Genomic DNA, 15,197 nt, shown 5'->3' on the forward strand with positions numbered 1-15,197 from the left:
TTGTTGTGCTAGCTAGACCGAGGACCCTTCAGCCTCAATATTTTAAAATTCTATGAGAATTCAAATTGCGTTGGAACCCTTTAACTTGGATACTTTAATCTGAATTCTTTGGGGGCAGCCAGTTTGCACATCTTTTTTAAAATTTTTTTAAATACATTTATTTATTTTTGGCTGTGTTGGGTCTTTGTTGCTGTGCGTGGGCTTTCTCTAGTTGCAGTGAGCAGGGGCTACTCTTCGTTGTGGTGCACGGGCTTCTCATTGCGGTGGCTTCTCTTGTTGTGAAGCACAGGCTCTAGGTGTGCAGGCTTCAGTAGTTGTGGCTCGCGGGCTCTAGAGTGCAGCCTCGGTAGTTGCGGCGCACGGGCTTAGTTGCTCCATGGCATGTGGGATCTTCCTGGACCAGGGCTCGAACCCGTGTCCCCTGCATTGGCAGGCGGATTCTTAACCACTGCACCACCAGGGAAGCCCTGCACATCATTTTATATACTACTTAGTTTGGTTAACTCTTTGTATTGCATATTTTCCAGCTGGCCATCAGATTTGCAAAACATTAATAAGTTGAAAATTCAAAATTGGATTCTCCATGTTCTCCTCTTTTGTTACCATGGTAAGTATTCAAGCTTGCCTGTGAGTTCTGAATTTGGGTTTGTGGGATGATAGGGGAAATGTGAGAAGATCTGAGGGCTGATTGCATGCAGAAGACTCACCAGTGGTGAGCTCATGTGTTCTGAGTGTTATAAAACATCTGTTTGGGTATCAGGCACACTCAGTGGAGAGGGAGCTGGCCTTCAGAGGTTAAAAATATGCCATGGCTTCCACAGATTAGACCAAATCGTTTCTTATGAACAGAGGTCACTTAAGGAAATTGGATTTCACAGGAAGAATATGAAAATAATCAGATGGAAAAAGAACAGGTCTGCCAAGTTTCATCCGACAAATACCTTTACTCTCTGGTCTAGTTCTCCCCTTGATTGTCTTGTTTGGAGGTATTTCTCATGTTAAGTGGAGTCGGTTTCCAAAGTTTGTTTTATGTCAGTTGTTTAGAATTAGGAGCATAATTTCTAACTTACATCACTCTTGTAAATGGGGGTTGGTTCTCAAGCTAGACCACAAAACTCATTGACGTGGTGAAGCAACTGATGTCATTCTGCTGAAGTAGGTGCTCTGGTGATAAATGAGACACATGAACAATGAACGGATGGGGGGCTGGATAGGATGACTCCATCATGCTGCTTCTTCTGTCTGATTCTTCTCTTCATTTGTTAAGTCATTTGTGCATTCATCCTTTTGACAAATGGTTTTTGAGTGCCAACTATGTCCTGGACACCTTATAAGGTGCCACAGACAGCACTGAGCAACCAAACACATTCCCGGCCCTCATGAAGAATATAGTCCAGAGGTGGAGTTGGACAGCAGTCAGACGTCCCACAGATAAATGGATCTCAGCAACTGTATTTGTGTTGTGTGACACTGGCCTTGGCTATAGTTGACTGGACCAGCGGGTGGACGCCTAATCTGAGGTAGACCGGTCAGATTCTCTCTTCTGGGAGTTTGGAATTATGACTGAGTTTGCAGGTAGTTAGTCAGTTAGGGTTGATCCCTTGAATAGAGGGGATGTAAGTGGAAACTGGGGGGTGGCCATCTTCTGCCACAATCAGGGGGAAGCAGAGTTCTGATTCTTTCCTCTCACATAGATCCGAAGATCTTTCCTCTCACATAGATCCGAAGATCTTTCCTCTCACAAAGATCCAAAGATCTTTCCTCTCCACTCATTTTTCCATACCCTCGCTGTCGCTCATCCTCTGTAACTTCTAAGTATACCAGTCTTCCTGCTTTCAGCCTTTCTCTTTTCCAGTGATATTTTGGTTTCCATATAAAATGTATATATGTACACACAAACATAAATAAAATGTGTGCACATAGATATACACGTTTGCATGCACATGGATACATAGAAGTATATATAAGATGTATATATGCCTGTATATATAAAAATTTACATATATATATGCATAGACATAGACACACATTCAATGTTGTCTTCCTGCTTAAATTCTTCAATGTCTCCCCTCCCCACCTTCTACAGGAAAATATCCAGGTTCCTCAGCACAAATCGGCCCTGCTCCCTTGGTGTTTCTTTCTGCCATTCCATGCTGTTTCCTTTATTGAACCACACGCTTCAGCTTTGGTCCATCGCTTGAAATGAAGACACCATACTCTGGCGACTCATTTAACAGCATCCATTCATAGGCCCAAGTCTAGGACAGGGACAAAGTGGCACAGAGACAGCTGTCTTGCCTTCTTCCTCTTTCCCAAAGCCAGAACTGAGGGCAAAGAGAAGGGTGTGTTGTGAGTGGTGATGCCAGAATCCTTCTCGGCTCCCTTTTCGCTACCACACACTTGCCCTGTCTATAAATCTCATGTAATAGCCTGCCTTGTATGTGCTCTTCATGGAAAAGGATCCAAGGTCAATTCCTTTAGTTATTTGATTCATTTTGCTGACACACACGCTGGCCTGCTCTCCATAATAACTTCTTTGGATGCCAAATTGGAGGGTAAGATGAAAGCATGAAGGAAATATTTGGTAACAAGAGGAAACTAGAGAAATGAAAGGGTAGAAATAAAAATGGCACATCTTCAGTGGGACACTTGTAAACACAGGGTTTGTTAAGAACTGCTATTACTATTGAGATAAGACTTATTTAAGAACAAAATTCCCCCTTTTTAATCTGATTACAAAGTTCTACATTTTCTTTGTGGAAAATTTGGAAAATGCACAAAGGAAGGAGGGAGAAGAGGAGGAGGGAAGAATTTCAATGATTACACTCAGAGAGTTAACATTTTGTGCTCGTTCTTTCAGATCACATCCCCGCCCACCTCCACCCCCCAATACACACACAGAGTGGCCCATATATGTACAGAAATGGGATCATCCTGTATCAAAGTTTTTTAATGAAATGCTGTGACCATTTCTCCCCTGGCATTTGTATTTTTTTTTAAAATAGATTTTATGTTTTCCAGCAGTTTATTTATTTATTTGGCTGCATCAGGTCTTAGTTGTGGCATGTGGGATCTTTCATTGCGGCGAGCAGGCTCTTCGTTGCAGCGCACGGGCTTCTCTCTAGTAGTGGCGCACCAGAGCGTGCGGGCTCAGTAGTTGCAGCACGCGGGCTTAGTTGCCCCGTGGCATGTGGGATCTTAGTTCCCCCACTAGGGATTGAACCTATATCCCCGGCACTGGGAGGGGAATTCTTAATCCCTGGACCACCAGGGAAGTCCCTCCCTTACCATTTTCAATATTATTTTCAATGGTTGCATAACCTTCTGTGACATGGAAATACCAAACGCAGTTATTAAATTCCTTATTGGGCATTGAGTCTATTTAATTTCTAACTATCCTCACATTTCTAAAATAACTTCTGAAAAGTTCTAGAATCAATTGTTAATCTTTAGTTTAGGATCTTTGCACCCAATTTCGTATGTGAGATGGGCCACTTTTCTTTTGTTGCTCTTTTTGTCATCAAGGTAATGCTAACTTTCACAAAAGGAATTGGGAAGATTTTCATCTTTTGCACATGTTCTATATTTGTGAAATAGCTTAAGAGTTATTAGTTCAGATTGACACGTATACATTATTGATACTATGTATAAAATAGACAACTGATGGGAACATACTGTATAGCACAGGGAACTCTACCTAATGCACTGTGGTAACGTAAATGGGAGGGAAGCCCAAAAGCGAGGGGATAGCTGTATGTCTACGGCTGATTCATTTTGTTGTGCAGTGTAGGCTAACACAACATTGTAAAGCAACCATATTCCAATAAAAGTTAATAAAAGAAAAGAGTTATTAGTTCACTAAAAGCACGAGAAAATTCTCTCAAAATCTTTCTGGACATGCTGGTTTTCTTGAGTGCAGCTCTTCGATGCCTTTAAAAGTTTTTGTCACCGGAATTGACCTCTTCAGGCTTTGTACTTGAGTCCATTTCCATAATTTATCCTTTCTTAGAAAATCATTCATTCCATAAGATTTTTTAATCCTTTGCATAGCCCTGTACTTTGTACACAGGAAATTCTTACAATTGAACAAATATCTTAATTTGTGATGATAAATACCCCATTTGTCATTATCAATAATATACATATTTACATGTTCTGACTTTTTTTGACTTTCAAAGATTTGTCAATGATATTGGTACTTCCAAAGAAATTTTTTTTTAAGACTTATTTCTCAGCTCTACTCTTTTTGCTTGGTTTTCATTAATTTGTTCTTATGTTCATAGATTCCTTAGTTCTGTTTTTGTAGATTTGTTTCATATTCTTTTCTAAGTTTTAACTGAACGCTCAGCTCATTGTTTTCATTTTAATAATGAAAAAAATTAAGGCTATGATTTTTTTCCAATTCCCATAAATTTTTATTGTGGTGAGGTGGTGGGAAAACGTGGCCTGTAAAAATTATACTTTTTTCTCCTTTTTCTGGTTTTCTTTGTTGCCTAAGTTATAGTAATTTTTTACAAATTTAAAAAATAATTTGAATTTTCTATTTGATGGGTGCACTGTTAAATAAATATCCAAAAATCTATTTTTATTAGATCAGTTAAAGCCTCTGTATCTTTTATTTATTTTCCATCAGCTTGATCTGTTGAAGTCTAGGAGTGGTGTGGGTTTATTAATTCCTCTATACCCCAATTTTAAACAATTGTATTTGCTCAAATTTTACTTTGCTGCTTTAGTCATTGGGCCACCCAGGAGCAGCAGGGGAGGGGCCCTCTCTCAGAGCAGTCTGGGCAGAGAGAACGTCTTCTGTTCCAAAGAATTCTCTCTCCCTGTTTGGTGGTAGCTTGTCTGCAGGAATGGCTGCCGTCAATTCCTTCCCTCCTGTGAGTATAAGCCCCTCCCCCTGGTGAGGAAGAGTCTATTTCTCCACTCCCTTGAATCTGGCTTGTGATAGTTTTGAATAATGAAATATGATGGAAGTGATGTTGTACTAGCTTTGAGACTGACGTTAAAAGGCCTGGAAATTTCTGTTTCCTGTTTTTGGTGCCCTGAGACTCGGTGTAAGAGTTCCAGGCTACTCTACTATAAAGAGAGACCATGTGGAGAGCACTGAGGACAGACAGGTGAGTGAAGAAGCCCGCTTGGACGTCTAGCCCAATATACCCCCGATGACTCCAGTCCTAGCCACCATCTGACTGCATGAGAGACCAGAGCCCAAGTGAGAATTATACAGGCGAGTCAGGTCAACCCACAGAACTGTGAGAGAAATAGCAAAGTATTGTTTTAAACCACTATGATGTATTTACTTACTTATCTTATTATACAAGTTTCAGGAATACAGCATTAATAGTTTAACATCTGTTTACACTACAGAGTGATCACCACCACAAGTCTAGTTACCATCCATCAGTATACAGTTGATCCCCTTCACCTGTTTTGTCCACCACCAACCTCTTTCCCCTCTGGTAACCACTAATCTGTTCTCTGTATCTATGAATTTGTTTTTTGTTTTTTAGATTCCATGTATGAGTGATAACATACAGTAGTTGTCTTTCTCTGTCTGACTTATTAGCTAAGCATAATACCCTCAAGGTCTACCCACATTGTTGCAAATGTCAGGATTTCATTTTTTTTTTATGGCTGAGTAGATATACACACACCACATCTTCTTTATCCATCTATCCATTGATAGACACTTAGGCTTTTTCCATACCTTGGCTATGGGAAAAAATGCTGCAATGAACATAAGGGTGCGTATGTCTTTCTGAATTAGTGTCCAGAAGTGGAATAGCTGGGTCATATGGTAGTTCTAGTTTTAATTTTTTTGAGGAATCTCCATACAGTTTTCCATTGTGGCAGCACCAATCGACATTCCCACCAACAGTGCATGAGGGTTCCCTCTTCTCTACACCCTCTCCAACATTTGTTATTTCTTGTCTTTTTCACAATGGCCATTCTAACAGGTGTGAGGTGATATCTCATTGTGGTTTTGATTTGCATTTCTCTGATAACTAGTGATGTGCCTGTTGGCCATCTATGTCTTCTTTGGGAACATGTTTATTCAGATCCTACGCTCATTTTTAAAATCAGGTTGTTTGTTTTTTTTGGTTGTTGTTGAGTTGTATGAGTCTTTATATATTTTGGATATTAACCCCTTACTGGATATATGATTTGCAAGTATATTCTCCCATTCAGTAGGTTGCCTTTTCGTTTTGATGATGGTTTCCTTCATGGTACAGAAACTTTTTAGTTTGATGTAGTCTTATTTATTTTTGCTTTTGTTTTCCTTGCCTTTGGAATCAGATCCACAAAAACATTGCTAACACTGATGTCAGTGAGGTTACTGTTTATGTTTTCTTCCAGGAATTTTATAATTTCAGGTCTTATGTTCAAGTCTTTAATCCATTTAGAGTTAATTTTTGTGTATAACGTAAGATAGTGGTCTAGTTTCGTTCTTTTGCATGTGGCTGTCCAGTTTTCCCAACACCATTTGTTGAAGAGACTGTCCATTCTTCATTGCATGTTTTTTGCTCCTTTGTCATAGATTAATTGTCCATATATGTGTGGGTTTATTTTTGGGCTCTCAATTCTGTTCCATTGATCTATGTGTCTGTTTTTGTGCCAATACAATCTGTTTTGATTATGATAGCTTTGTAGTATAGCTTGAAATCAGAGAATGTGATGCTTCCAGCTTTATTCTTCTTTTTTAAGATTATTTTGGCTATTTGGGGTCTTTCGTGGTTCCATACAAATTTTAGAATTATTTGTTGTAGTTCTGTGAAATATTCCATTGTAAACCACTATGTTTAGAGTGGTTTGTTACAGAACAATACTGAAATAACTCATCGCTTCGCCTAGTAGGGCCATTCCTGGTTTGTGGAGCTGAGCACAGGAGTTGTTGTGGGTTTCTCTTTTTTTTTGGACTCTGAACTTGACACTCTTCAAAGGTTGGTAAGGATCCTGATCTGTGCTCTACTCATTGCCTATTGCCTGATTGGCTAGGACTTCACATGGCTAGAATCCAAGGGTCCCCAGGAGAAAGATAAGCTCACTGGATGAGAGAAAGATATAACCCCAAAGGAAACCATCACAAATTTCCCTTTTTGTATTCTTGATATTACTCTGCATTATTCATTATGAAATGTAGGCTGTTATGGTGATGAGAAAAGGTTGAATTGGGAGAAGCCTGGGAATGATGTTGCAATATCGAAGGGATTTTGCCTGTTTACACACTCGTGCGAGCTTACTTATATGAGCTGGGCCTGAGACATCCTGTCACCTACTCCCATGCTGCCAGTGGGTAGCTCAAGGTTGAAAGGTCTCCCCTGCTTCTGCAGTGAAGTGGAACACATATGCTCCAATTATCATTCCAACCTGAACGTCTTTAAAAAATATTTTAATAAGTACCCTGACAGAGAGGAAACACAGTAAGATAAAGTAGTCTTGCCACCCAAATGCAGATGAATAAACTCTGTCCCAAGGTTCCATGAAAGGTTGCTAAGTGCCCATGTCTCACCTATGTCCAAAGTTACAGTGAATTACTTGCCATGCAAATGAATGAATTAGTAAGTCCAAGTAGAGAAGGACTCTCTCTGATGGCTCCTGAGGAAGGTCAATATACCATTGCAGTCAACAAAGACAAAAGCATGCATGGTGACATAAGGAACTGTATTTATGTCTCATCATTATATAAAACCTTGGCATATTATGTCTGCACCTGTCTGGTTCTAACTGACAAATCTTAAAAAAAAAAAAAGAATAGGATTGGAGAAAGGAGATTCAGGAAAAGTGATCAGGTAGCCAAAGGGACTCAAAATTCAGAGTGTTCAGGGTAGTAAGATGAAGATATATGCAGAGATTCCATGGGTCACACACTTCAGAGATGGAATTAATTGAAAACATTTGTTGATTCAAGAGGAAGCAAATGGTGCTGAATTGGTCTGACCTGGTGTAACATGCCCTAAATATTGTTTCTTAGATTTGCCTTTCTAAAAACCAGCCATTGGTTTTGACCATCCTCTCATCACTGGTGGCATCCTGTTCAATATACATGGGTCCTGCTAAGCAGTGCAGCAATTATTTCTCCCAAAAGCCTGGATGACATTTTGGATGGTTCTCAGTAATAATGTTGCTTTCATGCACTTTTCTAAGATTTAGAAAAACAATGTGGCATGGTCATGCTGAGTGAGTGAAAGTGTGACCCAGGATGAACTAATTTTACTCACAGCCTTCCTTCTCTCCCTTTCTGTCTCTTCCAGTTAACAATCTTGAGTATATTTTCCCTATCCTTGTCCATAATCCCAGTTAAATGACTCTGAGTACTTAGAACTATCATTAATATAGTCTTTCTATTTATTAATTTATTTATGTTGAGGTATTTGCCTTAAAAAATTTGGTGCCAGAAGATAAACTGAGATTGCTTAGCCAAGAGTATTATTTAGCTTGGATGTGAAATGTAAAATTATGAAATTACTTATTCATCTGGTGCATAGCTCCGGCCTCATCCTGCTCCATAGATAGAAGCTCATGGATGAAGGTTTGTTTTCTTCTTTTGCACAATGTGAGGAATCCATCTTTAGGACGCATTCTTTTCCCATGCCTGTAGCTATCAAAGTGCTTTCCCCAAGTGGAGAGAATATTAATTAAAAAATAAAGAATATTTTGCTTTTGTGATTGCTATATTGTTGCCAGTGAGACATAGGTATGTGTCTTTTAGGTTCTCAGCATCTCACACGTGCACCATTTTTCTATCCCATGACCCTGTCATAATGGCTAAGCTCCTTATTTGAGGGACCAGTTGCTTGTTATGAGGTGAAAAGTTTTCATACTAATTGCATATACCATTCACTGAGCCAGGCTTAGTACTAATTGTTTTTTTTTTTTAATTAATTAATTAATTTATTTTTGCGGTACGCCGGCCTCTCACTGTTGTGGCCTCTCCCGTTGCGGAGCACAGGCTCCGGACGCGCAGGCTCAGCGGCCATGGCTCATGGGCCCAGCCGCTCCGCGGCATGTGGGATCTTCCCGGACCGGGGCATGAACCCGTGTCCCCTGCATCGGCAGGCGGACTCTCAACCACTGTGCCACCAGGGAAGCCCAGTACTAATTGTTTTATATACATCATCTCATTTTGTGCACCTAATTGCACTGTTGGTTAATATTATTACCGTGATTCAAAAATGTATAAGTGGGCTCAGAAAGGCTAAGTAATTTGTCCAGGGTCTCTCTGCAAGTTAATGATGGAGCACAGCTATAACTCCAGCTCTGTTTAATGCTGAACTCTTTCTTTTGAGCAACATGTGCTTTTAGATGGGAATGAATCTAGGGCAGAGGGATTCAAGAAGCATGGCTACTTAAAGAATTGGCCACCAGTAATATTACACATTTGAGAATCTGCTTTGGGTCCTGATACCTCCCCGCTCCCACCATTCTCTTCCAGCTCTCTATGTCTCTGTTTTTAACTTCCTCAGAATTTCGGTGCCCTCTAGATGCTCTTCCTAGAGAAGGGTTCCATATATCCCCACTCTTCCTTCTAATCAAAACTTGCTTGTCCTGAGTGCCTTTGCCTTTCAGTCCTCTATGCTTTGTATGTGACAAGTCTCTAGTGTGATCCATGCGCTGGGTCCACTATGAAGGTTTATTCCTTAATAGGCACTTTCTTTCCATGTCCACAAGTATACACTGTAAATAGAAATGGTTAATTGTCTCCCATATCCATTTTCACTTTCTTCCTCCAGCAGGTGAACCCTGGCATTTCACTGGGCACAGGACAATATAGTAAAGATTACGTTTCCCAGCCTCCCTTGCATAAGTTGGTTCAAGAGGTGGGAAGTGATGCTGACCTAGTGTGGTGCAGGAATTCGCAGGTGGGTGTGGCTTCCTTTGTGTCCAGGTGTGGCCAAGTAACCTATACTCTGAACAGTTGGATGTGAGAAATGATGTGTACAAATTCTAGGTTGTGCCTTAAAAGGGAGGGGCGTACCATCCCCTTTTCATTTTTTGCACTATGCAGATGAAAGCCACACTCTTGGGATAGTGGAGACACAAGACAGAAGAAGCCTGGTCCCCTGACAGCATGAAGCCACCATATTGACTTTAGACAGTTTATTCTCAGAAGGTTACATGTGAGAAAAAAGAGTTCTATCCTGTATTGTTTTGGGATTTGCTAGATCAGCTGAACCTCTAACGTTAATAATGTAACTCCTATAGGAAAACTCCTGAGACAGAGTTTTACTCTAAAGGGGCGGCCCCAATACTGGGCATTTGAGGTGCTGTGGCAGGCCATCGTGGTGGCCTGCTGGAGCACGCTGGGCTTTGGAATGACTCTCAAATTTTGACCGTGCCGTTGGCTACCCGCTCCAAATTTGCACAAGCCGGTCCTTGCCCAGCTGACTCCGAGGGGCCTCTGACATCCTCCTGGACTCATCTGCTTTTCAGGTGAGGGCCGCTAGGCTCCTGCCAGAGTGCCCTGAAAGGTCATGGCTGATGTTTGCGATCGGCCAGACACAGTGATGAAAAATTTATAGCACTCAAGATCTGGGATTCATTTAGGAGTAAAAAGCATTGATTTACGTTCTCCAACCTCAAAATTGGTTTCAGGCCTCCACTGGGCGCAAATACTCTTCCTAATTACAAGACCGCATAGAGTTAGATCTGAAATGGGATCGTGATCCGGTATCAAAATGCCTCATCTCCATGGTGCACGAAACACCTCACTAATTCTGGCTCATTAATTAAATATTTGTGATAATTCTTCCCAGGCTGGTCTGAGCTTACGTTCTGTAGGATCTGGGAAGAAATGTTTGTTAGGTTTATATTTAGTGAGCGTATAGCATGAATCATAAAGAGGAAAAAAAATTATATCTTAAATCTTTTGGAAAGAGGCAGGATATAAAATGGAGAAGAGCTTTTGCAGATTTCAGCACCTTAATTGTAAATAAAGGATGTTGCTAATGACCAGTACATTTTATTTATTCAGTGGAAGTGGCCTCAGTAGAGACCTCCACTTGGAGAGACCGACAGTGGCCCTGCCTGCTTCATTTCTGTCAATTTATACGGTCCCTCCCAGTTGCACAAGCCCTTACCAGGACAGCAAAAGGTCACCCAGGTGCCTGCATGGACCTCTGACTCTGGAATCCTCCTTGGCCAGGTTATGTTGCTGCACCTGGCTTTCTGTATTTCTTACTTCTTGTACGCTCTTCTGGCCCCAGGCTCCCCCATTCCTATGGGTTGGTGAGACCTTTGAAACTAGCTTGGCCTTTGTCTCCCTTGGCTGCATGACCTGCTCTCCGTGTCCTTCCCAAGTGATCAGCCTTTCACCAGGGCCCACTCAACAAGGGGCAGAGAATGCTTGGGAGCAGGTGATTACATGTACCTACCAGCAATGAGAAGGCCACTGAGACACTGACAAGTTGGGCTTTTTGTCAGTTTTCCTTGTGCTCCCTCTTCCCCTACCTTAATTTAAATCCAACTCAGTAAGGCTATCCTGTATAAGGAACTCTATTTGCTGGTTGGCAAGGGCAGCTTGGGAATGTTAGCTGCTATGTGGAAAAAGTCCTCGTCCTGCTCACCTGATTCAGAAGGACTGAGAGCTGAGGGCCAGGAGGCTGCCTGGACCGTAGGAAACAGAACAGCTCAGGGAGAGCCTTCACCTCCGGGCGGTATGGATGTAAAGGCCTCCAAGGCACCACCTTTATACACAACACCAAGTTCTTTACCTCCAAGAGGTTCTTTACCTTTTGTGGGGAAGGCAAGTTTTCCAAGGGACTCTGGTCCACCCAGGACATGAGCAAAAGGCAAAGATGCTCTTCCCCCAGGTAGTCCAGTTCATCATCTCCTGCCTCCTAACTAGTCTCTCTGAGACCTCACTTGCTCCTCTTTCCAATCCACTTCACTGCTGAGATCCAACATACCAATGTGCTAAAAATAGACTTACCGTATGATCCTGTAATCCCACTCCTGGGCACATATCCAGAGAAAGTATAATTCGAAAAGATAACATGCACTCCAGTGTTCATAGCAGCACTATTTACAACAGCCAAGACATGGCAGCAACCTAAATGTCCATTGACAGATGAACGAATAAAGACAATGTGGTATATATCACAATGGAATATTACTCAGCCATAAAAAAGAATGAAACAATGCCATTTGCAGCAACATGGATGGACCTAGAGATTATCACACTAAGTGAAGTAAGTCAGACAGAGAAAGAAAAATATCATATGATATTGCTTACATGTGGAATCAAAGAAAAGAGAGATACAAATGAACTTATTTACAAAACAGAAATAGACCCACAGACATGGGAAAGAAATTTGTGGTTACCAAAGGGGAAAGGGGGAGGGGTAAATTAAGAATTTGGGATTAACATATACACACTCCTATATATAAAACAGATAAATAACAAGGTTCTACTGTATAGCACAGGGAACTATACTCAATATTTTGTAATAACCTATAAGGGAAAAGAATCTGAAAAAGAATGCATACATACACACACACACGCACAAACATATACATAACGGAATCACTGTGCTGTACCCCTGAAACTAACACAACATTGTAAATCAACTGTACTTCAATAACAAAAAGTACTGATGTGGCCGACAAGGCCCTGAATGGTCAGTCTCACCTCCTGCTCTCCTTTCTCCCCACCTGCCGGTCCTGCAGTTTCCTTTCAACTCCATGGTCATCACTACTTCATGGCCATCTCTACTTCATGGCCTTTGCACGTGTTCTGCCTGGAACACGCTTCCCCCAAACCTTGCTTGGCTAAATTCTGTTCACACCTCATGTTCTGCTTAGTCCCTTTTTCAGAGAGGTTTTCCTGCCCACCTCCAGTCTCAATTATGCCCACCTGGTAATCTCTTTCATGTCCTGCCCTTTTCCTCTTTCACCTTTGCCATTGTGCATTTGTCCCTCTCTTTGTTACAATACTGAAAGCTCTCTGCTGACCACTGCTTCCTTCATCACCCAGGGCCTGGCCCACAGAAGGGCCGCCAGAGTACCTGTAAAATAAAGGCGCGAAGAAGCAGACCCTGCTTCCTAGGAACATGGTGAAACATTTGTCAAGTACCACGTTAAGCCCTGTGAACGTTACAGTCCTATTCGTATCCTGTGAACAAGGTTAAAAGTCCGTCTAATGGGCACAGGGTGGTCACTGTTATAATAGCCGTGGTTCATCCAAGCCTACTTATGTTATCCTAAAACCTCACCACAACCTTGTAAAGTAGGTATTACTATTCCCATTTCAAAGATAAAGAGATGGACGCTCTTGAAGGCTAAGGCCCTTCTCCAGGGCCACACACACAGTAAATGGCAGTGGTACCTCACAGAGACCCCTCTTACAATGGATGCAGGAGATCCCAGGAGAGAAATTCCCTAGCTATTGGCACCCAGTAACTCAGCCTACTTATCTACCCTTTTTGAGGCCAGGGAAAAGAGCACTCAGGATTGTTAAATTTGGAGAAAGGGACACGGGAAGGTTAAATTTTGATGGGAATCCGGGAGGCAAAAGGATAAAAGTGTACACAGCACGAAAGAGAAGGGATGTGAGGGGCACTGACCTTGGCTGGGAGAATCACAGAAAAAAGAGGAAAGGCGGCACCATAGATATGTCCATGCATCTTTTAACCTAGGGCTTCCTTCCCTAAATTTGGGCAAATTGCCCAGGAGAGACTGGTTTAATCTCCAAGGAGCTTTCTGTTCATACGTGAGTCACACGGTATAGTGTAGATTTGTCACAAAGTTTTGAATACTTTAGGAATACTTTCACAAATGCGAGTGGAGTTGAACTCCTCTGTCCCCTGTGTCATTTTAAGAGGAAAATGATTTTTTTTTTAAAGCTGTCAGATTTATGTGCTGTGGGAAGGAAGAGCAGGATCTGAACCAAGAGAGGCATGGGTCCATATCCAGAGAAAACGAATTCGAAAAGTTACATGCACCTCAGTGTTATAGCAGCACTATTTACGAGAGCCAAGACATGGAAGCAACCTCAATGTCCATCGACAGATGAAGGGATAAAAAAGTATACATGTATACATGTGGTACATGTATACAATGGGATACTACTCAGCCATAAAAAAGAATGAAATCATGCCATTTGCAGCAACGTGGATGGACCTCAAGCTTATCATACTAAGTGAAGTAAGTCAGAAAGAGAAAGACAGATACCGTATAATAGCACTTATATGTGGAACGTAAAATGTAACACAAATGAACTTATCTACCAAACAGAAACAGACTCACAGACATAGAGAACAGACTTGTGGTTGCCAAGGAGGGGGTGCTGGGAGGGATGGATTGGGAGTTTGGGATTAGCAGATGCAAACTATTATATATAGACTGGATAAACAACAAGGTCCTACTGTATAGCACAGGGAACTATTGATATATTCGATACCCCGTAATAAACCATAATGGAAAAGAATATGAAAAAGAACGTATTATATGTATAAGTGAATCACTTTGCTGTACAGTAGAAATTAACACAACATTGTAAATCAACTATACTTCAATAAACTAAACTAAAAAAAAAAAAAGAGATGCATGGGTCTGAGGAGTATTAGGCAGGATGGTGCCAGGACATCTCATAATCCTTTATGTTTTTGTGAATGACATAAACCTGCGCTCAGGGTGGGGCACTGAGACACTCTGCAGAGGGAATGGAACACAAGCCCATTTTCGGAAACTTTGAAGTAGGGCGTTTACTGGCCTCGGTAGGGATTTGGGGGCAAGGGAGAGGAACACGGAGGAAAAAAGGAAAAAAAGTGAAGAGCAGCAAAAGGACAGAGTTCTTCTCATGAACAGAACGGTTCTATGAGGAGCTGTAGCCTAAATCAGAGGCCGATTACTATCTAGATCACCTTAAGTCCATTTTCAAAGCGTGTCGACACAATCTTCAGTCAATAAAAAACAACAGTGATTTCAACCTACTGCTGTCAGGGAGGTTGTCAATCATGTAGACATGACTTCTTTGAGCTTTGGATATAATTACCATACGTGACCTGACCAAAAGGGCAATATCTTCTATAGGAATGAAAGGAAAATTCCAAAAGTTCATACTCCTTGAAAAAGGAGATCCTATTTGTTTTTTAGACTTGCTCGGGCCAGAGATAACCTGGAATCTGTATTGATACAGGTCATCTTTCAAAGGCTATTGACACAGTAGATGGTTTTTTATTACCTTAGAAACTACT

General features: G+C 41.4%; 1 protein-coding gene across 1 annotated transcript in view; it reads right to left on the reverse strand.

The window, feature by feature from the left end:
- Positions 1 to 15,197, reverse strand: part of ANTXR1 (ANTXR cell adhesion molecule 1) — a 246,169-nt gene that overhangs the window by 9,555 nt on the left and 221,417 nt on the right. The window lies entirely within an intron of this gene.

The sequence above is a fragment of the Stenella coeruleoalba genome (genome assembly GCF_951394435.1).
Source record: "Stenella coeruleoalba genome assembly, chromosome: 13".
Lineage (NCBI taxonomy): Eukaryota > Metazoa > Chordata > Mammalia > Artiodactyla > Delphinidae > Stenella > Stenella coeruleoalba.